General features: G+C 46.2%; 1 long non-coding RNA gene across 1 annotated transcript; it reads right to left on the bottom strand.

Moving 5' to 3' along the window:
* Positions 1–19054: 19054 nt before the first annotated feature.
* On the bottom strand, positions 19055–23360 carry LOC147108189 (uncharacterized). The gene is made up of 2 exons (XR_015080547.1): positions 21551–23360; positions 19055–19292 (listed from the first exon to the last, which is right to left on the bottom strand). It is a non-coding gene; the product is annotated as an uncharacterized LOC147108189 (long non-coding RNA).
* Between the last annotated feature and the right edge of the window lie 265 nt (positions 23361–23625).

The raw sequence follows: 23625 nt of genomic DNA on the forward strand, positions 1-23625 counted from the left end.
CGGGCAGCGTACTAAAGCGCAATCGTTTCTTTTCTCCCCCCTTGCAATAAAAAAGTATTCACTGATGTATCTAAGAGTAGTAACTTGGTGCAGTTTCATTAATACAGCTGAAAATGGGTTTATCACAAAATATAAGCATTTTTAATAAGTGACCAGTCCACCACCTGTGAGTAACGTGATTTTAAAATCACTGAAAATTCACTTTAAAAAACTACACAGAACCATTTACTCGTTTCATTGGTGTATACTAGTCAGTTTCTTAGTAAATTAAATATTTTTAAATTTAAAACTTTTTTAAAACGTTCCTTTGCGCCTGAAAAAGCTTCATTTGAAGAGCCTACTCGAATGTTCGCAAATGGGCAAAATTGGCGGAAATTCACTATATTCATTATTTCGAACTGGGGGGTGTGCCCAGTTTTGTGGGTGGGACTGGCTTCCAGCGCAATGTTTTTTTAAACCAACATTAACAGTCATGGAAACTCGATTTCCGCTTGACGTAACTTGCACTTAACATTCGGTGTCCTTTTACGCTGGTTTGGCTGATTTCAGGCTAATTAAGGGAAATGCGAGGCCAGGAGTTGGACAAGGGAAAAAAAATTAGCCTGTTCCACATTGCAATGGTGCAATAGAGAAATCACATACAGAGAACAGGTGAGGACAGGATTAGGCTTGGCTCTGATAAACATCACCCCCCCCTCCCACCCCCCCACCATAGAAAATAGCCTGTTAACACAGTCTGTGCTCATCTCTGAAGAAAGGCCACTAGGGTTATGTGCCAGGGGGCTGTTAGCAACTGTTGAACTGCACACTAGCAACACACAGTGGCAACAGAAAAAAATAACGGAGAGAAAATGAGGGGGCTCAGGGAAATTGAACGTCAACTGAAACTAAAAAAAAGAAAAACGGTATAAAAATTAAATCTACGTCTAAGTTCGAATCGTCCAAATAATATAGAGATCTGACTTGTGACATATTAGGTCAGATTTTCCTGCTGGCCCTCTGTCCCGGTACTATACAGAAGCAGCGTACCCCTGGTACAGGCCCACCTCCTGGCAGGATCTAGCATCAGCAAGAGGGGAGGGTGGGCGGAATCAGGGGCAGCTACAGGTCTCTCAGACATTCATAGTCACTGGCATTGTCCCAGTGGGGGTGGAAATATATTATTGGACACTTGGAGATGAAGTGGTGGGCCTACTTCCAACCTCATTTACATGGCTGTGATGGGCCTGCATCGATTGTCAGCCCAGCTCTGCCTCCTCCCCTCCACCCCCAGGGAGACTAAAATTTCAGGCCTAGTGAAGTGGGTCTCCACCCCTTTCTTCCCCTCACCTTTACATTTGGTAATGGGTGTTCCCCAGGGACAACGGTCAGAAAAAACAGCCCCATAATTTAGAAGTCACTCTGCTACTATTCAATAATGGACAGTGGTGTAAATGCTGCTAATTCCCGAGAGTGATATTTTTACAGATCGGTAAGAAGTTGGTGATGGTTGAAGTGTGGATGGAGAATTTCCACAAATATTTTTTTTACTAATGACTGCCACTTTCAGTAGTGCTTTTCTTTCACACTTTAAAGAAGTTAATGGCAATGTTCCCTCTAATTTATTTTCCCGTGCGCAGTCCCATTCAAATTTTGCACATGCGCGTTTTTTACAATGCAAAAGCTGGTGAGCGGCCTGTGCAGGACCTAACAGACACTGCACAGCCACGCAGCTTCGAGAGAACATTGGTTAACGGTTGTTAAAATTTCAAACAGTGCAAATTGCAAATTAATGTATGTGTATGTCACACCTCAATTCATATATCAGTACGATTTTGGTTTTGTTTATTTTTTTACAGTACAACACCAACTGAAACAGTAATGAATATAGTGCACAGACCTCACCTGAAGTAACAACGTTCCAGTCTAGACACAGGAGTACAAAACAGCCATATGATATCAAATAGGATAAGCAACAGGCAGAACGTTAATCCACTCAAGGTGAAGCACCAATTTCCCATGAGATAAGATACCTGAAACCTATTGAGATCTGCAACATAGGAATATTCAAGATCGATGGAGGAGAACTTTTAGACGGGACATGGTCCATTAGTGCAGGAGAGCACCTGTTCTAGAAGAAACCCTACCTACTGAGTCTTTGCAGCATTTCACATTTTTCTTTCGGATTTCCAGCATCCACAGTATTTTGCTTTCATTCTGGAAAATGAAATGGGTTTCACCCAATGGCAGCAAATATTTCAATTCAGAGTAAATACCTGGGGAAATGGTCTGACTGCCATGGTAGGGAAGGATACACGAACAATCTTAGCAATGTACTTGTCCAAACACAAGGAACACGGAATTTGGTCAGACAAGTATTTTACATTCAGTACTTGGACTGAAGAAGAATGTGAGGCTAGGAGGATTATGGAGAAGAGCAAATTTTGTTGGCATCACTTGGAGTCTCTGATACGAATGAAAGGGGGGGATAGTCAATGTTGTGTATCTTGAATGTTGTATTTGAATTGTCCCACATAGCTTACCGTAGTTCTGATGTGCAATGTACTATGGGAAATTGAGTGCATTGTGTTGAGAAGATTCTGGAAAGTGATGGCTGTGAACTGAACTCTGTCTCCTGCGTACTCTTTTAATTGTTATACAAGCAAGGTTATTAAACTCTTGAGATTTAACAAAAGTGGTGACGAGGACGTCTAAACTTACGTGGCTCTGCTGTGCGGAAGATAGTCAGGTTTTACGTGTTTAAAACTGTTATTTTTGCCGTGGACAGTTAAATAAAGTGAGGCTGGCTCGAGGATAAAGGAGCTTGAAATGGCTGGAATTATCGGTAACATTGGACCGTTTGATGAGAATGTCGAACAATGGAGCTCATACACAGAACGATTTGAATGCTTCACACAAGCAAATGACATTGGAGGGAACAAAGTAGTACCTACACTGTGATGGGACCAAAGACTTTCAATCTTTTGCGTACTTTAGTGCATCCAGATAAACCAGGGACTAAACAATATAGCGAAATTGTGGAGATACTAAAAGGGCATTTTTCACCCAAACCCCTAGTCATAGCCGAGAGGTTTAGGTTCCACAGGCGTAACCAGGAAGAAGGAGAAACAGTGACCATGTTTGTAGCTGCACTGAAAAGACTATCAGAGCACTGTGAGTTTAATGACGTGCTAAATGATACTATAAGAGACAGGCTAGTGTGTGGTATGAGAACTGAAGCCATACAGAAGAGACTATTAACGGAGAGTAATCTGACACTACAAAAGGCCATTGAAATCAGTATTTCCATGGAATTGGCAGCTAAGGAAGCTCAACAGTTGGGTGAAACAGAAAAAGTGCACAAAGTAAGAACAGAGAGCCAAGGGCCATGCTTCCGTTGTGGCAAAACGGGGCATCTTGCGTCTGCATGCTGGTGTGTGGACATGGATTGCCACAGCTGTGTTAAAAAGGGACATATTCAGCGCACATGCAGAAATAAAAAGGACACAGAGAAAACGTCAAAGACGGAAGGAAGAAAAAAAACATTCAGACAAAAGATAAAGAAGCATGTCCGCTCTGTAGAACAGGACAAAACAGAGGCAAGTGGCACTTCAGAGGAGGAACTATCACTGAACGTGCTGACTATAGCTGGGGATTCGCATGGCTACTGGGTCTCACCCTTGCTAGAGGGGCAGCCTGTGCGAATGCAGATCGATACCGGGGCAGCAGTATCTCTTATGTCAGAGACAGTCTACAAAAAGACATTAAAGCACCTTCCACTTCAGCCAGCTAACATAGTGTTAAAGACATATACCGGTGAAAGAGTAACCGTGAGAGGTATCACTGAGGTCACAGTTCAGTTGAATGGACAAACTAGGAAGTTACCACTCTATGTAGTTAAAGGAGACTACCCCTCCCTGCTGGGACATTCGTGGATGGAGAGAATAAAATTAGACTGGTCATCAGTCTACATGATGTCACACAATGATTCAGGCTTACCCGCCATCTTAAAGAAACATGCAGAAGTCTTTAATGGAGAACTGGGTAGCATGAAAGATATTACTGTGAAGCTTCGTATTAAGCAGGATAGCAAACCCAAGTTCATGAAGGCACGACTCGTACCTTATGCCATCAGACCAAAGGTCGAGGCTGACTTAAAAGCCCTAGTTGAAAGCGGAGTACTAGAACCAGTCAGCGTGAGTGAATGGGCAACGCCCATCGTACCAGTGCTCAAGAAAGGGGGTGAAGTTAGGATATGTGGAGATTTTAAAGTAACTGTTAACCCTGTATTGTCAGTGGAGCAATATCCGCTTCCCCATATTGATGATTTGTTTGCGGGACTTGCTGGGGGCCAGAAGTTTAGCACAATCGACCTCTGTCAAGCCTACCTGCAAATGCATGTGGATGAACAGTCACGAGAAATGCTGACTATTGTGACGCACAAGGGCCTATTTAGGTATCGTCGACTTCCTTTCGGAATTACATCAGCTCCAGCGCTTTTCCAACGTGCTATGGACCAGATCCTTAGTGGATTGCCTGGAGTCCAGTGCTACTTAGATGATATCTTAGTTACTGGATGTGATGCCCAAGACCATCTGCGTAACTTGGACACAACGCTACAGAGACTGAGGGATTATGGACTCAGAGTTCGCAGGGATAAATGCGATTTTTTTCAGGCATCAGTTGAGTACCTCGATCATGTGATCGATGCCACAGGCCTTCACAAGGCACCGTCCAAGACCAAGGCAATCGTGGATGCCCCAGCACCTGAAAATATCAGCCAGCTGCGTTCTTTTCTAGGGTTACTGAACTACTATGGACGGTTCATACCGAACCTAGCCTCAATGCTGAGGCCGCTGCATTGGTTGCTATGTAAAGACAAGAAGTGGGAATGGACTAACAAGTGCCAGGAGGCATTCATGACAGCAAAGGACACGCTCCTGAAGTCAGAGGCTTTGACGCATTTTAACCCTTCATTACCAATACAGTTAGCTTGCGATGCATCGTCATATGGTGTGGGAGCGGTCGTTTCTCATATCATGCCAAACGGAGAAGAGAAGCCGATAGCATTCGCATTTAGGACTTTGAACAGAGCTGAAACTAACTACGCCCAAATAGAACGAGAAGCACTGAGCATCGTTTTTGGCATTCGCAAGTTTCACCAATATTTGTACGGGAAACAGTTCACCCTACTAACAGATCACCGCCCTCTCACGACCATCTTCGGGCCACATACAGGGATTCCGTCACTTGCTGTGAGCAGAATGCAAAGGTGGGCGCTGCTGTTGTCTGCACACACATTTGACATTAGACATCGCAAGTCTGACCTGCACGGCAATGCCGACGGTCTTTCCAGGTTGCCGCTGCCTGTCACCAAGCCTATGACGAGTAGCATGGACATCTGCTATTTTAGGCAGGTGGAGAACGTGCCTGTTACTTCGACACAGGTCCGACGAAACACCAGAAATGACCCAGTGTTGTCTGCAGTGCTGGACATTATCGTCAAGGGCAAGCTTGACAGCGATGACCCAAACCTGAAACCATATCTCTTAAGGAGAAATGAACTGTCGGTGCAGTCTGGATGTTTGCTGTGGGGGAGGAGAGTGGTTATTCCACCATCGCTACAGAAACCAGTGTTACAGCAACTACACTCCGGACACTGCGGAATGGTTCGTATGAAAGAAATAGCGAGGAGCTACTTCTGGTGGCCGGGTATGGATGGACAGATTGAGGACAAAGCTAAAACCTGTTCCTCATGTCAGAGAGTTCGTAATGTGCCACAGCTTGCACCTCTTCATCCCTGGGACTTTCCGGAGGAAGCATGGCACCGCATTCATGTAGACTTTGCAGGTCCATTCGAGGAGAGAATGTTCCTGGTGGCTGTTGACGCGCACAGTAAGTGGCCAGAGGTTGTTATAATGAGGTCCACCACCGCTGAGAAGACCATCGAGAAGTTAGGTGAGGTGTTCAGCCGATTTGGATCTCTGATGCAACTTGTCTCAGACAACGGTCCACAGTGGGTGTCACAAGAAATGGCTACATTCCTGCAGGTGAATGGTGTACAACATATCAGGGCTGCACCATACCACCCTGCGACCAATGGTCTAGCTGAGAGGTTTGTTCAGACCATGAAACACTCTCTAAAGGCATCGCAAGGCCAGGGAATGCTTCATCAGTGCCTGAATCGTTTCCTGTTGAGTTACAGGAACACACCACATGCGACCACAAAAGCATCACCTGCCACTCTACTGCTCAAAAGAGAGCTACGAACCAACTTCGACCTGCTGAAACCGCCAAAGGTGAAAGACGTGGTACAGTATCAGCAGGACAAGCAGATCAAGCGACGTGAACAACGCTCCAAAGACAGAGTCTTCAGTCCAGGTGAACATGTGTTGGCATGGAACTACAGTGGTGGACCTAAGTGGGTTCCTGCTACTGTCATTGCACAGACTGGTCCAGTATCCTACACTGTACAGACACCCAAGGACATTGTCTGGAAGAGACACACCGATCAGCTTCTACGAAGTGCAGCAACACCCACTGAACCACCAACAGCAGTTTATCTGCCATTGGGTGACGCTGTGGGTCAACCGCCTTCTACACCGAGAGGCTCACCTTCTGAGGAAACAGCCGCTTCAGCCTCTATCTCATCAGCAAGGGAGACCTGTATACAGGCACCTCAGCTGCCTACACCTGTGTTGACATCACCTGTGACAGACAATGAACTGGAGAGCCAGGTTGACCGCCGGTATCCTACCAGAGAGCGGCGGGCCCCTATACGTTTGAACTTATAATTCAGAGGCTTACCTTTATCTGGGCAGAATAATCCCCATGGGTATAGCCATGGTTGGAGGAAGTCTACCCTCACTCCCAGGTTATTGTGTTTTTAAAATTTTGTGGTTCTATTGGGACATCTAATGTAAGAGGGGAGGAGATGTTGTGTATTTTGAATGTTGTATTTGAATTGTCCCACATAGCTTACCGTAGTTGTGATGTGCAATGAACTATGGGAAATAGAGTGCATTGTGTTGAGAAGATTCTGGAAAGTGATGGCTGTGAACTGAACTCTGTCTCCTGCGTACTCTTTTAATTGTTATACAAGCAAGGTTATTAAACTCTTGAGATTTAACAGTCAATACTGAGGAAGACTGCAACAAATTACAAGAAGACATTAATAAACTTGCAGAATGGGCATATAATTGGCAAATGAATTTCAACGCATAAGTGTGAGGTATTACATTTTGGTAAGAAAAATAAGGAGGTCATATGTTACTTGGAAAATAAGAATCTAAATGGGGTAGAGGAGCAGAGAGATCTGGGAGTACAAATACACAGATCACTAAAAGTAGCGATTAGGCCATAAAAAAAGCAAACCAAGCACTAGGGTTTATTTCTAGAGGGAAAGAATTGAAAAGTAGAGAAGTTATGCTAAACTTAAATCGAACCTTAGTTAGACTACACTTGGAGTACTGTATACAGTCCTGGTCGCCACATTATAAAAAGGATATAGAGGCACTGGAGAGGGTGCAAAAAGGATTTACAAGGGTAATACCAGAAATGCGAAATTATACCCATCAGGAAAGGATGAACAGGCTGGGTCTCTTTTCTCTTGAAAAGAGAAGGCTGAGGGGTGACCTAATAGAGGTCTTTAAAATTATGAAAGCTTTTGATAGAGTAGACAGAGAGAGAGAGTTTCAACTTGTGGGAAGAGCAAAACTAGAGACCATCAATATAAGATAGTCACCAAGAAATCAAACAGGGAATTCAGAAGAAACTTCTTTACCCAGAGAGTGGTGAGAATGTGGAACTTGCTACCACAGGGAGTGGCTGGGGCGAAATTATAGATGCATTTAAGGGGAGGCTGGACAAGCATATGAGGGAGAAGGGAATAGAGGGTTACGCTGATAGAGTTAGATGAGGAAAGACGGGAGGAGGCTCAAGTGGAACATAAACGGTGGCATGCACTGGTCGGGCTGAATGGCTTGTTTTCTGTGCTGTATATTCTATGTAAAACTAAAAAGGAACATGATTCGAAGTGATAAACTGAATTCGATAGCTGCAATCTGTACAGATATAGACCAAACTGCAAGTCATAGAAACAATCGAATAGCCTAGAGATACATCAAACACTACCGGCCATTCAGAGGATGTCAGGTGAATGTCAAGAATAAAAACATCACAATCTCACTGACAGAAGAAAAGTTTGAAATGGATGAAATGCACAGGAGTTTTTTTCTGAAAAATCAGCGACAGGGGACAGTTAATGGTATTGCTGATCAAACTGGAAGATACGGATTTACTTCCAATCCTGGAAGGAGGATATCTATTCAGAAGCTGAAACTGAGGAAAAGTCATATTTGACAAATTTAAAGGAGTTCTTTGAAGAAATAATAATGTATGGATAACAGAAATGCAGTGGATATTATGTATGTGGATGAAAATATTTGATAAGGTGCCACACAGGTGGCTTGATGATCAGATTAAGGCACACAGCATTAAAGGGAGTGAGACAATATAGATAGGAAGTTGGTTAAAGAACAAAAAACAGACAGCAGTGGTCAATGAATGTTTTTCCAGACTGGATGGATGTAAACAGTAAACGCCAGTGCACTTCTGGCATAAATGGAGGAAACTAGCGCGGGCAGGTATTTTGTGTGGAGTGGGACTATGTAAATGAGTGGCCGAGGTTTACAGCGGATTTATCAAGTTCCTGAACTTCAACTAGAGGCTGGACAGAAATCCATTTGCACGTTTCTAACTCTTTTCCCTTAAGGTTGGTTTTCAGGACAAAGGTGAGCAGTCTGTGTTAAGTGGTTTCTGATTGTTTGCAATCAAAACATGTTTGCTCATGAATAATTGCCTGCCTTCCAAGTATGAAAGTCACTGTCAGGTGACTACACGCACCTTTCAGCTCAACTGCAGATTGCAGCAAAAAAAAGTTACCGACACATCTCATTAAATAGTATTAAAGCTCCTTTGTGATTGCCGCTAGCTCCTCTGGGGGCACTAACGGGGTGCAAAGAGCTTATCGCCTGGGGGGGGGGGGGTGGAGGGGAGGGAAGCGCCTCCTGAGAGATTTGGCGGGGCACTGCTGAAGCGCTACCTGATAGCGTGTGCCACTGCCGGTAGCACCCTGGGTCGCTGCGCCGCTGGCAGAAATTTGGCTGCGCCCCGCGAGGCTGCCACAGGCGATGTCAGCATCAGTCTCACGGGTCGCGAACCGGGCCAACCTCCACTCACTGGGAAGATGCGGTCGCGACCCGCGCCGCCATTTTCTTTTATTGGCCGACCTCCAGGACGGCCCTCCACGGTGGGCCGTGGCTTGGTCCTGGCCACCATCCCCGACATCGCCTCGGTTACCGCCCCACCAGGAAGTAGAGTGCCCGAGATTGCGCTCCACTTCCTGTGCGGGGAGGTAAGCCGAATTTAGCAGCTGGGGCAGTACTTCCGCGCCGGCCTTAACTCGGTTACCATCCCCAAATGGGGTGTAACCCAATTTCGCGCCCATAGTAACTGTCTTCTGAATTGGAAAACGAGTGATGTCCAGGAACAAGAATTCAGCTGGGCAAATAAGGTCATCCACAGTGTGCAAAGTATTAAATCGCTGACCGAAATCCTAGTAGTTTCTGCTGCACATACCACAACGTGAACTCTCCCTGAGCCAATACAGCAGCTGCAAAATTACATTTTTAAAATGCATTTTTCCGGGCTGTTCCAGGAACTGAGTCGGCCTAAGAAGGATCATGATGATTCCATAAATAATCATTTCATATTGTGCCAAATCCCACAAGCATTTGACTCATATTTTTAGTAGAGTATCAAGCAGTATTTTTCCACAGCAGAGGGTACCACATTGAACTGGGAAAAGTGGTCTATCGACCAGATTCTTGCCTTCACCTCCACCCTCAATTCCAACAACAGCCTCATGTCACGAGTACTCGGGTTGCCAACCCTCCAGGATTATCCTGGAGTCGCCAGGAATGAAAGATTAATCTCCTGGACACTGCTGCGAACAATCCTGGAGAAAAATCATAAGTAAATTAATAAAAAAGGTGATTTTTTCATTTTCTTTGAACTATTTTATTTATTAGTTAACAAAATATTGGTAATGCGAATAAAAGTTTATTTGACTGGGCGGGGCTTTTGGCAGCAGGGGGTCATTTGAGAAAATTTCCATGAATACTTCCAGCCAGAGTTTGTGACCGTATCAGTTACCAAATTAGAGACCATGGTTGGGATTATCATCCCATTTGTGATGTCCCAGCAGGGTGGGTCTTCTACCCGACACTCTGACACCTCCCTAATCCTGACCCAATTTCCTGAGCCGGGGTTCATCCAATATGAATGGCGGGCTCCCGGTGTGATTCCTGCCACTGGGAGACAGCCCAGATTGGAAGGAGGGTGTAGTAACCTGGGAGGTTATGAGTAACCTGATCCACCAGGTGGTGCTGTGGCAATTGGTCTCCTGAGTTAAGTCTGATCTGTACTGGTTGTACTCTTTGTTTTTGCTGCCTCATGGCAGAAGCTTTATGTGCAAGTGTTGATTAAACCATGTTACAGAGTTAACCTGTGTCTGTCTCCAGCTATGGCCACCTCAAGATACCACATATGGCGACGAGGATAAAGGACGGAAAAGTTTTGGTGGATCAGTCATAGTTAGGGAGTATTCAGAAGAGGTGCTCGGGTTGGTTAGCAAACTAGTCGGAAAAGCACGAGGCTAGGCCGCGGGAGTCGAAACGGAGTTTGATTTTTTGGCTGAAGTGACCGGACTCCAAGGATGGCAGGAACGCTAGGCTCCGTGGCACCTTTTGACAGCAAGTCGCAGTCTTGGGAGGAGTATTGTGAAATACTGAGCCATTTCTTTATGGCAAACGAGGTGGACAGTGCTGAAAAGAAAAGGGCCATTTTACTGAGTTGTGTGGGAGCGCAAACCTATACACGGATGAGGAATCTGTTGAGCCCGGAGCGGCCAGGAGAAAAATCTTTTGACGAGTTGGTGAGTCTACTAAAGAATCATTTCAATCTGAAACCTAGTGAAATAGTACAGAGATGGAAATTCAATTCGAGGATTAGGAGGCCGGAAGAAAGCGTCGAGTATGTGGAGGAGCTTCGGAAGCTCGCACAGGACTGTAATTTTGGAAATACGCTCACAGTCATGTTAAGGGACAGACTAGTATGCGGAGTTAACGACGACAGTATACAGCAAAGGTTGCTGTCAGAAGAAGGATTAACGTTTGAGACGGCACTTAAAAAAGCACAAGCCATGGAGACGGCTAACAAGGACATTAAAGACTTAAACAGTATGAGCAAGGAGAAATGGAGTAAACCAGTGGGAGGAGCTGTTTTCAAGATGGAAGCTGGTGCGAAAAGTCCACCAGTCGGGGTTGGGGATTGCTACCGATGTGGCGGGACAAGCCATTATGCAAAGGACTGCAGGTTTGCAAAGGCAAAGTGCCACAATTGTGGAAAAATAGGGCACTTAAAGAAAGTCTGTAAAAGGGCAGTGAGTGAGAGAAGCAGTGCTAAAGGGGCAAAGCATGCTAAAGGGGGGAGGGAGAAGTACACAAAGCAGGCAAATTACATACAAGAGGAGGAAGAGCCTAGTGAGTCGGTTTTCACTATATACAGTATAGACACTTCAAGGCCCAATGTACCCCCTCTCACTCAGTATTTGATAGTGAACGGAGGTCAAGTAAAGTTTGAGATTGACACCGGATGTAGTGTAACCATAATGTCGCAGACTGAGTATGCCAAGCTATGGGGGGAAGCAAAAGTACCAGAGCTAGGTACATGCCCCATTAGTCTCAAAACCTACACAGGCCAGAAGGTGGACATGTTGGGGGCGGCTGAAGTACAAGCGGAACACAAAGGAGTCACCAAAGAGCTTACGGTGGTAGTGGTAGCAGGGTCAGGGCCAAACCTGTTAGGGCGAGGGTGGATCAGTGAGTTGAGTGTGGACTGGCAGGCAATGAATAAAATGGAGGACAGTACAGAGGCACTGCAAGAAGTGCTGATGAAGCATGAATTAGTGTTCAAGGACGAACTGGGCACCTTAAGGGGAGCCACAGCCAAGATTCATGTAGCCAGTGATGCCACGCCTCGTTTCTTTAAACCAAGGTCGGTACCTTTTGCAATGAAAACCTGCTAAAGGACAAAGTATTGGAACCAGTGAAATTTTCAGACTGGGCGGCACCAATAGTCCCTGTATTGAAGCCCGACGGTAACGTAAGGGTGTGTGGTGACTATAAGTTAACAGTGAACAGAGTATCATCACTGGAACAGTACCCCATTCCGAGAATGGAGGACATGTTAACATCACTCGCTGGGGGAGAAAGATTCAGCAAACTGGACATGAGTCATGCATATCAGTAGATATTGCTAGATGAAGAATCAAAAAAGTTTGTCACGGTGAACACGCACAGGGGGCTGTTCACGTATGCCAGGTTACAACGAGAAGAAGGAGCTGATAATGTCCTGCGACGCATCATCCTATGGAGTGGGGGCAGTGTTGGCCCACTGCATGCCAGATGGAGCGGAAAGGCTCATCGGGTTTGTTTCACGCACGCTCACAGCTGCGGAAAAGAACTATTCACAGCTTGATAAAGAGGGGTTAGCCATTATATTTGGAGTGAAGAAATTCCATAAGTACATATATGGGAGGAAGTTTGTAATCAGTACTGACCACAAGCCTCTTATTAGCTTACTGAAGGAGATGAAAGCGGTGCCTCAAATGGCATCACAGAGAATAATGAGATGGGCAGTAATACTAAGAGCCTATGAATATGTGATCACGTACAGAGCCTGCAAGGAAAACGGGAACGCTGAAGCTCTCAGCCGCCTGCCCCTCTCAAAATCTCCTCGCAGTACTTCCCCTGAGGAGCACGTCCTGATGCTGGATCAGGAGATCAGTCCCCTGATGACTTCAGCGCAAATCCAGGGCTGGACAGCCAAGGACCCCGTTCTGTCAAGGGTCCGTGAGTATGTGTTGAAAGGCTGGCCAGATCACCGTGAGGGACCGGAGTTCGCGCCGTACAGACAGAGACAGCACGAGCTCAGTGTCCAAGATGGATGTGTGCTATGGGGAGCACGCATCATAGTCCCAGAGCGGGGTCGCTCTACTTTGATGGAACAGTTGCATCAATCGCACCCAGGAATGACTAGAATGAAAGGACTGGCTAGGAGCTACCTGTGGTGGCCTAACTCGGATGCTGAAATTGAGTCAAAGGTAAAGTCATGCACTATATGTCAGGAACAGAGGAAAGCACCTGCCGGGGCACCACTCCATCCCTGGGATTGGACCAGCAAACCCTGCAGGAGAATTCACATAGACTATGCGGGACCTTTTAGGGGCAAAGTGTTTTTGGTGCTGGTAGACGCTCACTCAAAGTGGATCAACGTTTATCCAGTGAGCTCTGCAATGACTGATGCCACACTGAATTGTCTCAGGAACAGCTTCAGCACGCATGGTATTCCAGAAATGATTGTATCCGACAATGCACAGTGTTTTGTTAGTGAAGAGAGCAAAGAATTCATGGTAAGGAATGGAATCACACGTCACCTCGGCTCCATATCACCCAGCCTCAAATGGGTTAGCCGAGCAAGCCGTGCAGACTTTTAAGGAGCTCATGAGGAAGAGCTCGGGTGACACCCTGGAGACCAAGCTCAATAGGGCCTTGTTTAGTTATCGTATAACACCCCACGGGGCTTTCTCCAGCTGAGTTGATGATGGGGAGAAAGTTGCGGTGCACGTTAGACTTGATACACCCAGATCTCAAAAGCAAGGTTGAGACAAAACAAACAAACCAAAAAGCGTACCATGACAAACATACTAAAGCTCGCCATTTTGCCATAGGGGACTCTGTGTACACCCGGAACTTCGGCTATGGACCTAAATGGATACCAGGACTAATCCAGGACATTACAGGACCTGTGTCGTACTCCGTGTTACTAGGGGATGGTCGAGGGGTTCGTCGGCATGTGGATCAGCTTTTCAGCCGGCAGCAGGGGGAACTGCCTCAGATGGAACAAAGGGCAGTAGAGGAGGCTGTTCCAGGACCCAGCACGGCTTATAAGGTGCCAGTGGACACTGGTACTGCCAGGTCACAGCGGGACAGAGTAAAACCAACATCAGAGACTACTCCAATCTCAAGTGTGAATGAATCTGAGAATCCACCACAAGTGGAATTAAGACGTTCACAAAGGCAGTATTGGGTGGAAGGGTATGGGAATGCACAAGATGCCACAGTTGATGATGAGGCCATGAAGCGATTCAAACAAGGATTTCAATGTGAGGCATTGCGGGGCTGGGAGCCAATATAGGTCAACGAGAATAGGAGTGATGGGTGAGTGGGACCTGGTGCAGGATAGGACACAGGTTTTGGATGAGCTGAAGTTTATGGAGAGTAAAGGGTGGGAGTCAGGCCAAGGGGGCATTGGAAATGATGAAGGCATGAACATGGGTTTAAGCAACAGATAGGCTAAGGCCGGAGAGGAGGCAGGCAATGTTATGGAGATAGAAGTAGGCGGTCTTTGTGCTGGAGACAATGTGGGTTGGAAACTTAGCACAGGGTGAAATAGGACACTACGGTTGCGAACAGCCTGCTTTGGCCTGGGATTGTGGCTGGGGAGGGTGATAGAATTGGTTGCAAGGAATACGGAGTTTGTGGCGAGAACTGAAGACAATGGCTTCAGTCTTCCCAATAGTTAGCTGGATGTCGGACAAGCAGTCTGACAACAGAGGCAGTGGAGGGCTCACAGAATAATGAACAGTTCTGGAATTCCATCCCCACAAACCAGGAAAAATGCAAGAATAACACACAATACAAATGGAATTTGACTCAGTCACTGAAAATCAGTGACCCTGATACTATCCGACATGGTATAAACACCCCTACTGTTAAAAACAGCAAATTGTCTGAGCACCACCACAGGAAATCTCATAATATTTTTATAATCTCAGTCTACAAAACCTTACTTCTAGTCCTCATATTTGTGTCACACTTTTACCATCATAAATTCCTATGTCCACATTTATAGTGTAAACTGCCTATGTAAACTTGTCACACTTGTAATTACTCCCTCCTGCCAACATTGGCACTGTGGCCCACCAAACTTTGCATCTGCTCAACCAACCACTTCTCTGCTTTCCAAATTGCCGTAAGTTTTTCTGTTTAAACATTAATAATGTAAAATCAAAGTATTGTATGAAAACAACAGACTGTTTCACTTTAAAATCGATTGAATTACATCTGCACACCCCGATATTATTTCCCACCCCCTAACCCTGCTTCACCTGAAGACTAAACTTGGGCCCCGATATTTACGGGGAGGCGGGAGGGGAGGCCAGGAACGCAGAAGTCCTGCCGAATTTAACGGCAGGACCTCTATCATTTTTTAAATTCCATTTCCCACCTGGCAGCTGGCCAAATTGACAGGCTAGCCAGCTGCCGAGCAGGGAAACCAGTGTCAGGAGGCCACAGCCTCGAAGACCCTTGGGGGCAGTCACCGGCAATTGGGAGGTGAGCCGTGATCGAGGGAGGGGGGTAGGCTGCAGATTGGGGCTTGGGGAGGGGTTTGGGAAGAGGGAGAGAGGCCATCGGAGGTTGGGTGGGTGTTGGGGGAGGGGGTGGAATCTCTGATCGCAGCAGGGGCTTCCTGACTTGGAAGTATATCGCCAATCCTTCATCATCGCTGGGTCAAAATCCTGGATCTCCCTCCCTAACAGCACTGTGGGAGTACCTTCACCACACGGACTGCAGCGGTTCAAGAAGGCGGTTCACCACCACCTTCTCAAGGGCAACGGGATGGGCAATAAATGCTGGCCTTGCCAGTGATGTCCACATCCCATGAATGAATGAAAAAAAAGAGGCTGCGATCGGTAGAAGGGAGGTCGAAGGCTTCCTCAAGGAGCCGGGAGGGAGAAATCTTAAACTTTGCAGGAACCTTGGGCGCAAAATTGAGATCGGTAGTGCCTGCTTTTTCGGCGCTACGAGTGCTGTTTTGGTTCCAAAATGGCATCCGCAGCGCGCGCACACTTCTGGTGCAAGTCACGCCGGATGCCATATTGGTGAGGGTGTTAGTGCACATGCAGTGAGCATCCGTTGGAAGTATTTAGAGTAGGCAGATCATTTTGTCAATTAGCATGTAACTCTGATTGGTCACCAGCGCTGCCATTTTGGAGCGCAACGCTCCGGCTAACGCTCTCTTAAGCTCGCACAGCTGAACATGCGTTCAGCAGCAGGAAGGACCCCCACCAGCGCTATTTAAAGGGATCATCAACTACTTACAAGTTAGCTGCTGATTGATTTCTATTGGCTGCTGCTGTGAATGTACGTTTGATGCTTTCTAGAGTTCTTTAACGTTGCTAAAGTCTACAGGGAATGGTGCGGAGGGTGCTGAAGGACTTTCTCCTGAGTGCAAAGCTTCTGCACAAAACATTTGCTCCCAAACATGTGCAGTAGTAGGTATTCCCCTTGGAATACAGCATGACTGGGAGAATGAGCGGCAGCGACCCAGTGCAGTGCAAGCTGCTAGAACAGGGAGGAGGAGGGGGGGAGAATGGTTCTCAGCAGGAGGCCATATCTGCCCAAGGTGTTCAGGGAGCAATTCTTCTATCTGAACCTCAGCGAGGAAACTGTATGTGAGGAGCCTGCGCTTCAATAAGGACGTCCTCACTGAAATCTGCCACCTACTGCAGCCACAACTGCAACCTCAGAGCAGTGGGAGGATCACATTGCCAGTGGCTGTGAAGGTGACCGTGGCCATGAACTTTTATGCCTTGGGCTCCTTCCAGGCTGGAGCTGGAGATATTTGCAACATTTCACAGTTTGCCATCCACTGTTGTGCAAGGGAGGTCACGGAGGCTCTCTATTCCAAGAAAGCTGACTCCATTTCATTCTCTCTTGCCAGAGAGCAGCAGACGGAGTGAGCATGTGGCTTTGTCAGGATAGCAGGCTTTCCCGTGGCGCAGGGTGCCATTGACTGCATGCACGTCGCTTTGCAGGTGCTGCATGTCAACTCAGATGTACCGCAAACGAAAGGGATTCCACTCCCTCAGTGTCCAGCTGGTGTGCAACCATACGCAGCGAATCATGCAGGTCAATGCCTGGTATCCTGGCAGCTGTTATGATGCCTTCATTCTGTGGTAGTCTGCTGTGCCATCTGCATTTAAGCCACCGTGAAAAACCAGAGGATGGCTACTAGGCGACAAGAGCTATCCATTGTCGACATAGCTCATGACTCCGGTGCACAACCCATGCACATGTGGGCAGCATGCATACAACGAAAGCCATGCTGGTGCACAAAATGTGATAGAGCAGACCATTGGCATGCTGAAATAACACTTCTGCTTCCTGGACCGCTCTGCAGGTGCCCTGCAGTACTTGGCAGAGTGGGTGTCAAGATTCGTGGTGATTGGCTGCATGCTGCACAACCTCACTATCATGAGGGCACAGCCCTTGCCACCAGCTATACAGCAACCAGCTGAGGAGCAGGAACAGGAGGAGGAGGAGGAGGAGGAAAAGGGAGGAGGCAACCGGGACAGCCTCTTTCTGGCCAGGCTGTCCATGAACAACTCATCTGACTGCGATATCAGTAACCGCAAGCCCAATTCTACATTCACCAAAGTCCCACACCTTGCCTTCCCTCTGTCACTGACCATCACAGCGTCCGTTTGGTCACAATGCAAAAATAAAAGCCAACATTCCAAACCAAATTTATAAATCAAAGCAAGTCATATTGCTTACAAACTTCAACTAATCACCCTTGTGTAGTCCATTCATGCCTGTGTTCCGTGTGCCTTTGCCTGTCCTAGAGCTCTTACACAGTGCTACCCCAGTGGATGGAGCATGGCTGGTGGAAGGCTGCTGGCTTTCAGTGGCAGAGACTGCAGATGGCCTTGGAGGACAACCTCAAGCAGCTCTGGGCCTAGATGGCCCAGTTGGTGAGATATGGCATTTGAAGATACATTCACTGAACTTGACCACTTGTGTGAGGCCACTGAACTTTTGCGGCACTGCATCCAGGTCCTCGCGGCTTGACTCCAGGCATTGACCGCCACGGCTGTCTGCTCCCACTGCCTTTTGAGAGTTTGTCTAGAGGGCCTCATGTGGATAGAGCACATTTCTCCTCCTCTCCACCTCCTCCACCAAGGCCTCCAGTGCAGCATTAAAACTCTTGGAGTCTGCTCTCTGCCATGTTGTGCCATTTTTCACGCTTTCCCTGGTCAAAATCTCTTCAACCCTGACTCCCAGCACCTGTTCCAGCCACAATGCACTGCCCCTTTAAGTAGTGCAGGCCAGCTTTAAGTGGTGCAGGCCAGCTCTCACAATTTTGGGCCTCCTGCTGATGCGTGTAGCCAATGAACAGCACAGTTAGCGCTGGCTGCACAGCAGAATCATTTAAATGAACAGGCAGCATGTAGTTGGCGTGCTGCCTGCATCGGATTCAACGGGCGCGGGTTAATCCCGCATCGCGATCCCCACACTCGTTTTCAGGGGTTATCGAATTTCGCGGCCAAGATATCTCAAACCGAGGCACTCCTGTTTAGAGGGCTTTGTCAGGTCTGAAAGGCTCAATTGATTCAAAACCTTGTTATGTTAGCAAGGAATGTGTTAACAGCTATGTATAAAATTCTTCCCTCCACTATTTTAACAAAGATGTAAACCCATGAGAAAAAAATTATATGAATGCGCTGATGCAATTACGAATATATATTGCAACACAATTTCACCCATGGAATGATAATCCTCCATGCAGTGTGCAGTTTTGTGTGACAGGCCTGCACAGAGCTTTGCATGGCAGGTCTGCAAAGCACCATGCAGACTACAAAGCAGATTTCAATGATCTTTTGTAGACTGGCATCTCACAACAATAAAATCCTGTCCAAACAGGCAGGAGTTGAATTCAGAATACCATCAATATTAGCAGGTATGAGATGCAGGATAGAGGCCTCAACTAGATAGAAACAAGCAAGTTGCACACAACTGTGCAGAATGATTTGGAATAAATCGCAGGTAAAACTCGTCCCACAGTATTGTTCTTTAAAATTGTAATAAATACATCAACAGCTCAAATATATAGCGCATTTGTTTTTTATTAATTTAGGCCACACATTAGATGAAATGTTTTTCATATGTCAATTGTCTGAAAAGATTGAACAATTTATCTTTTGGAAAACATATATATCATAATACATATATGCTTTCTTAATTGTTTGCCAATCTTCATTGGCTTTTCATCTTGATCGTTTCTCTCACTTAATTCCACACAGAATTGAACTCGTGCCGTCTTACTCCCTGTCTATTTTGGGCATTCTGTGAAATAATATAGAGCAGCCTTTGAGTAAACAGCAATTCTCAAATGTTCCAGCTTGCCCCTTTCGGTATTCAGAGTGTAGAGAGTGTCTGTGTTTAGTCAAACATTACTATTAAATGTTAGTATAGGTTGACAAAAGGGATGCTCCTTACAGCCCTGGCACAATTTTGTAAGCTTATTTTCTGAGTCAACTGGTAAATCAAGCAAATAAAATAAACTTGTGTTTAATTAAATCAACCAGGCAAATAAAAGTATTAAATTATTCAGGCCGTATAATTTTTTTAGAAAAATATCAGTACAATTACTAGCATTATTGGATATTTGGTATTATGAGTAAAGGATATGTATAATGTTAAAGAACAGAATCTATTTAATAATTATGAGAAAAAGATCTCTGAGAAAGTTACACACCAGTGCTGCCAGACCTTTGGCCCTCTGCCTCAGTGTTGTCAGGCACATGCCCTTCCCTCCCCTCACTCCTGGCAGAGAGCTAAACCCTATGTCCAGCCCCCCACCCCCGCCGCCCCTTGTCAAATCCCAGATTCACTCTCCATGATTCTGTCAAGCCCCAGATTCCCTGTCCACAGTGAAATCTGACCGAAGGATCCCGCCAATGCTACAAAAACCCAACAGCCCCATCCTGCGTGCTGCCGAGCTCCAGCATCTCCACCCCAGTTCTTTCATTACCCAGGACCATCTCCAACTACGTCCCAATTCCCAGGGCCGTTTCAAAGTGCTACCAAAATACAGGATCACTCCCCAGCGTAGCTAAACATCAAGGCCTAGAAATTCGCTATCGCCGCGCCAGGTCTTTAGCACCCGAAAGTTAGCGCACGCCCGGATTCCCGTAGCGCCCGCCTGAAATTCAGTTGCAGCGCCCCAAGACGGAGGCGGGTGCTATTGCAGGGTTTGGCCGCCTCCGCTTGGGGCGCTGAAAGTCAATTTCAGGCGTCCATCTGCCGCAGCGCCACCCAATGCGGTGCGGCAGGCTGGGGTACTGCAGGCCTCCTCCTTCTCTTAAGGAGGAGCTGCATGCAGCCGTGAGATCGCCGCTGGATTCCCCCGGCAAATGAGCCCGGCACCACGGAGAAGTGCCGGGCTCGCGGGGGTCAGAGACCAATGCCGCGGGGGGGGTGGTGTGGGAGTCCGGGGAGGAAGGTGCGGCCAAGCGGCCGCCGGGAAAGCGGCCGGCCGCACCTCCACCTTTACGCCCCGGCCTCTCGGAGCTGCAAGGCCCTGTTTGACAAACGCTCTTTGCGCCCGCTACGGGAGAGGCGGCGGCAACTGAATTTGGGCGTCGGGCTGGCATCGTGTTGGAACCGGGGCGCTACGCACACCGATGACGTCATCGGTGCCGGCGCAGCGCTACCGGCTAATGCCACCATTTGCGCTACACTGAATTCCAGGCTACCAACAGCGCCGGCGCAAAAGACCTCTTTAGGCGCTAAGTGGGCGCTAACACCACTGAATTTCTAGGCCCAAATATTTAACTCTTCCATACAATCTTGCTGTGTATTGTGAGCTTTAAAACTGATAAAGGATAGCAGGCCACTTGTATAGTTTTCACAGAATAATATACAGTCATAAAATCCAATCCCCAAAGTGCCAGTAAAACCTCCAGAACAATAGTGAATAAAAATAAAATTTGGGTTATTGAGTTACTATAATGCAGTAGTTCTGATGTGGTATAAACATACAGGCCCAGCTTATATGGTATCAACAACCCTATGGTAATTTTAACTTTTATCACCAGGCAGCTGATTAGTTACCTCACGTTTCTCGCCCAGCGATAAATTAAAATTACACCCAATATCTTCTGGCTCTGAGCAACAGCATGGGGATCCCCTAAAAATATTTTAAAATGTCACTTTCATAACTGTTATTATAGTGAAAAAATTATAGCGTCAGTGGACTGAGCCTAGCTCAGCAGCGACAGGTACCTGACCCCAGCCCATTTAAGAGCGTCTGGCACCAGATAGTCTGACCTCTGACCATCTGGAGCTCCCAATGCCTCAGGTGGTGTGTGCCAGAAGTGCCAACTGTTTATTATAATGAGATGACTTCACATTATAGTGAATGTTCAGCATGGATACTTGCAGCAACCAAAGAGAACAGTGGTAACACCACTGCATCGGGACTGCATTTTACAAGTTTCTTCATAATACATTTTTTTACTCATGTCTATTTTGAATTTAAAATTCCTACACCAAAATGACTGGGCTTGGAATTTGCCCAGTGTTCATTTGTGAGGACTCACCTGAAAAAATTTCCACCAATATTCTCCACTCTCCTCTTCTCTTGAAGGCATGGACCTCGTGATGAGATGGTCCTATTGGTGCTGGTTATACTCCAATTCCTCATTTGAGTTCACAGTGAGTGTGGACAGACCACTTGACTACGGAGCACACCTCAGCCACATCTAATTCTGTCCTTGCGTGCACATTTCCATCAGTTATAACCAGATAATGCTGCAAAGCAGAAACCCGGAGTGATTTTTCTCTACCTAACCCATGGGCAAACATAGGGTCTTACTACCAACCTGACTCAAATCAGCTTGCTCAACACAGACCAGGAAGCAAATCTGAGGGAACCCTGGTCTGTATAGCTTGGTACTCACTGTCTCGTCTCGATGAACCATCGGAAGCGTTGATGTAAAGAATCTATTTAACGCATTGGCCATTTCCTGATCCCATAACATTTTCAGGCGTTATGCTGTTCACTTTTGAAATAGATCTTAACCTCAGACACTCATCAGTTAATGGCTTAGCTTAGATTTCATTCTTTCATAGGGATTATCGGTGACCCAAAATTTATATTGCTCACACTGTGTACTGGCATCATACAGTGCACATAAGAGGATATTTATCAAATACATGGATACAAGGCACGGCAGAGGGTGCTTGTTCTCTATAAGGAAAAGAAACCAGAGGCATTTACTTGATTAAGCATTGAACAATCAGAACATACAATGAAATAATTTTGAGGATTGAATATGGGATGGTAATCACAAGACATGCCTATTGCAGAAGGACTTGTTCACTCTGAGGCAATGCTTTTATTCCTGAATGACCTTGTAACAAGGTTCCAAGAAGGCAATATATGCTTCAATAAATATATGTGGGCCAATAAAAGACACACTGCAATACACAATAATTTGGAAACTTCACAATGAGATTCCTAGGGAGTGTGTTGTTCCACCACCTGCTCATGGAGCAGGAACTGCAGGGCAACCTGATGGCATGCTGCTATATATGGAAACAGTTTAAAATTTCACAGCAGTTTTTCCAAGTGCATTGCACAATCAAAAATAATTATGGTTATTACTATATGTATTAAACTAAAATTAAGTGTTATTAACCCATTGGCATATGGTGATATGCTTTTTAAAATTAATATTCCATGATTTAGGAATAGTGAAAGTACGAATGCAAGAAAATAGTTTCTGGTCATTTACCATTCAGGTTATGAGAGCAAATAATTTCTGAAATTGATTCTGTAATACAGCATCACATAGGTGAGTACCTCAACTAACATCACCAAAGCAGATTTGGTCATTATCTCATTGCTGTTTGTGGGAGCTTGCTGTGCACAAATTGGCTGCTGCGTTTCCTACATTACAACAGTGACTACACTTCAGAAGTACTTCACTGGTTGTGAAGCACTTTGGGACGGGCTGAAGTTTTGAAAGGCGCTTGCAAACTTTCTAAAACAAAATTGCTTCCATAGAATAGGACACAACCACATCAGCTGATGGAATCTTACCACTTAATGTTTCTGAATTCAAGCACCTTCTATCAGATACTAGCTGGAGTACCCTGCGTTGCCGAGGGAAATGAAGAAACCACTGCCATGTTTATAAAACTGTTTAAGAAACTGTTGGGATTGAAGAACTCTTCCTAAGCACCCAGGAGGTGGTTCTTTAACTTAGTTTTTTGTTAATGCTGCGTCCAAGTCTGTTACGATTTTTTGAGGGCATGCTGTTATGAAAAAAGAACAAATAATTTTTATATATATATAAATGAGTTTGTCTGTCTGTGTGGGAAGGAGAAAGAGAGAGAGAGGGAGGGAGAGAGGGGGAAGGAGAGAGAGAGAAAGGGGGAAGGAGAGAGAGAGGGGGTAAGGAGAGAGAGAGGGGGAAGGAGAGAGAGAGGAGGAAGGAGAGAGAGAGGGGGAAGGAGAGAGAGGGGGGAAGGAGAGAGGGGGAAGGAGAGAGAGAGGGGGAAGGAGAGAGAGAAAGAGGGGGAAGGAGAGAGAGAGAGAGAGGAGGGAAGGAGAGAGGGGGAAGGAGAGAGAGAGAGAGAGGGGGAAGGAGCGAGAGAGAGAGGGGGAAGG

The sequence above is a fragment of the Somniosus microcephalus genome, chromosome 13 (assembly GCF_052327205.1).
Source record: "Somniosus microcephalus isolate GS21.2 chromosome 13, FLI_Smic_1.0, whole genome shotgun sequence".
Lineage (NCBI taxonomy): Eukaryota > Metazoa > Chordata > Chondrichthyes > Squaliformes > Somniosidae > Somniosus > Somniosus microcephalus.